Raw genomic sequence first — 3,556 nt, 5'->3', positions numbered from 1 at the left:
AGTGATCTGCCCACCTCAGCCTACCAAAGTGCTAGGTTTACAGGCGTGAGTCACTGTGCCTGGCCTTGTTTCTTTTTTCATTTGTTGTTTGTTTTTGTGTTTTTTAGACAGAGTGTTGCTGTGTTGCCCAGGCTGGAATGTAATGGTGTGATCTTAGCTTATTGCAACCTATGCCCCCCAGGTTTAAGCAATTCTCATGCCTCAGCCTCCCAAGTAGCTGGGATTATAGGCGTGCATCACCACATCTGACTAATTTTTGTATTTTTAGTAGAGGCAGGGTTTCTCCATGTTGGCTAGGCTGGTCTGGAACTCCTGGCCTCAAGTGATCTGTCTGCTTTGGCCTCCCAAAGTGCTAGGATGCCTGGCCGTGATTTGTTGTTTGAGCACTCCGCAGAATGTGGTGGGTGCATAGAACTCCTATGAATGGCAGAGTTTAGGGAGCCCTTGGGTGGTCCTGCCAGAAGCCTCCCTGATGCAAGATTAGACCTGATGCTTATAAGGGCCTGCAGGGATGACTTTGGTAATTTATACTGAAATTTGTGTTTAAAAAGAGGAAGTAAATGTAATTTGGTGAAAGAGATGAGTTTTAAACTCTAATTAGAAAGGAAATTACAAAGACAAACATGGGTAATTCATTAAGTTGTTTGTTTTTTTTGAGACAGAGTCTCGCTCTGTTGCCCAGGCTGGAGTGCAGTCGTGCAGTCTTGGCTCATCCAACCTCTACCTCCCAGTTCAAGCAATTCTCGTGCCTCAGCCTCCTGAATAGCCATGATCATAGGCATGTGCCACCACACTCGGCTAACTTTGTATTGTTATCAGAGACTGGGTCTTGCTCATGTTGGACAGGCTGATCTTGAACTTCTGACCTCAAGTGATCCACCTGCCTCAGCCTCCCAAAGCACTGGGATTACAGGGGTGAGCCACCATGCCTGGCCAGTAATTCAATAAGATTAAATAATTTCCTTTAGTTCTGTGCTCCAATAACTGTAGTCTCTCTTCTTGTTTTTCCCCCTTTCTCGTTATATCAATGATGTTGATAAATTTTAATTTGACAAACTACCCTTCTTTTAATGTTTTTCTCTCACTGATACTAACAGTCTATTCCATCTTCCTCATAGACTTTTTGAATTGTGTTTAATCCTTCAGAGACTACTGTCGGAGTCACTAGTAATCTTCAGTGACAAGTCCATCCAGTGGCTATTGCTTAGTTTCTTTTTCCCTGGCCCCTCTTCTGTGTTACGTCATGGGGAACACACACTCATTTTTGAGATCCTTCTTTTTTCCAGTTACATTAAAATCCTGTCACTATAGAACTATAAGGGATCCTAGAGGCCATTTAGTTCAACTTTTATGTAATAAGCATATGCCTATCAGATAACAGCTTTAACAAGTTATGAAATTCTTATCATCTTGAATACTTGCATGAGGAGGAAGCCTAGTGCTTCTTCACGATCTTTAAAAAAAAAAAAAAAAGAAGATTACATGACTAAAAAGAATTCAAATGGCACAAAAGAGAATATAATATACTAGTTTTCTGTTGCTTCATGACAATTCGTCACAAAATTTAGCTGCTTAAAACAGCATCTGCTTGTTAGCTCGCAATTCTGTAGGTCGAAGTTCGGGCGTGGCCCATCTGCCGTCTCTGCTCTGGATTTCATGCTCAAGGAGTCAGCTGCTGGATTCTTATCTGGAGGCTTTCCTTCCATACTCTTTCCAGTTGTTGGCAGACTTCAGTTCCCTGCTGGCTGGGGGTTGTCAGCTCCTAGAAACCACTCCGTTCTGAAAGCCAGCAAGGGAGAACTGGCAGGGGGAGTTCCCTTCATGCTTCAGGTCTTTGACAGGGAAGTGCCTAGGCCCTGTTACGGATTTACCTCATGGCTGGGCATGGTGGCCCACACCTGTAATCCTAGCTCTTTGGGAGGCCAAAGCGAGTGGATCACCTGAGGTCAAGAGTTTGAGACTAGCCTGGCCAACATGGTGAAACCTTGTCTCTACTAAAAATACAAAAATTAGTTGGGCATGGTGTTGTGTGCCTGTAATCTCAGCTACTTGAGAGGCTGAGGCAGGAGAATCGCTTGAACACAGGAGGTGGAGGTTGAGTGAGTCAAGACCACACATTGCACTCCAGTCTGGGCAACAGAGCAAAAACTCTCTCAAAAAAAAAAAAAAAAAAAAGGATTTACCTCATTGTGGGGTCAGGCCCACCCAGGATAGTTTGCATTTCTAAGGTTGACTGGTTTGGACCTTAATCACATCTGTAAAATCTCTTCTCAGCGACACCTAGGTTAGCATTTGATTGAAATAAGTGGGAGAAAGTTCATGTGTACCAGGGGCATCAGTGTTAGGGGCCGTCTCAGAATTCTGCCCACTATATACAGTAAAAAGCAATTCCCTCTCACCCCAACCTGTAAGTCCGCTGCTAACTGGTAACCACTCTCAATAGTCTGTCATTACTCGAGACATTTGCATCTGCATTTATATATATGTAAGAATATATGATTATGTAAAAAATGCACATAATACATATTTTAAAAAACTCAAATCCCAGTAAATAAATCACTATTGGGATACCTAGCTAGTCATCCATGTTGTAACGTGTATCAGTAGTTTAGTATACTACAATTTGTGTGTCTGTTCACCACTTGTTTGATATTTGGGATGGTTCCAGTTTTTGATCATTGGGAATAAAACTGCTGTGAACATTGATGTATAAGTTCTTGTATGGATATATGTTTTTATCATTTTGGATACCTCCCAAGTGGGTTTTTTTTGGCTGTGTAGTAATATGTGTTTAATTTCATAAGAAACTGCTTTCCAAAGCAACTGTACCATTTTGCATTCAGACTAGCAAATTTATCAGCATTCCAGTTGTTCTTCATTCAGTGTTATCTTTTAGTTTTAATTTACATTTTCTTGATAACTAATTTCCTTTTTTTTGGTTTTGTTTGTTTGTTTGAGATGGAGTTTTGGTCTATCACCAGGCTGGAGTGCAATGGCACGATCTCAGCTCACTGTACCCTCTGCCTCCTGAGAATCAAGCTATTCTCCTGCCTCATCCTCTGAAGTAGCTGGGTTTACAGGTGCTCACCACCACACCAGCTAATTTTTTGTATTTTTAATACAGACAGAGTTTCACCGTGTTAGCCAGGATGGTCTTGATTTCCTGACCTTGTGATCTGCCCATCTCGTCCTCCCAAAGTGCTGGGATTATAGGCGTGAGCCACTGCACCTGGCCCTGATAACTAATTTTCTGTATGTGCCATTGTCCTTTCATTTTTTCCTTTCCTACTTCCTTTTGGATTAATAGAGAATTTTTATAACTCCATTTCATTTCTGCTTTTGGCTGATTAGCTATACCTCTTTGGTTTTAATTTTTTTTTATATAGTAATTGAACTAGGCTTTAACTTTTCACACCCAACCTTCAATAATATAACACTTTAGCCTGGCGTGGTCGCTCACCTCTGTAATCCTAGCACTTTATGAAGCTGAGGTGGGTGGATCTCCTGAGGTTAGGAGTTTGAGACGAGCTTAGCCAACATGGTGAAACCCTGTCTC

This window comes from Cebus imitator, unplaced genomic scaffold, assembly GCF_001604975.1.
Source record: "Cebus imitator isolate Cc_AM_T3 unplaced genomic scaffold, Cebus_imitator-1.0 Scaffold131, whole genome shotgun sequence".
NCBI lineage: Eukaryota > Metazoa > Chordata > Mammalia > Primates > Cebidae > Cebus > Cebus imitator.
This window is presented reverse-complemented; position numbering follows the sequence as displayed.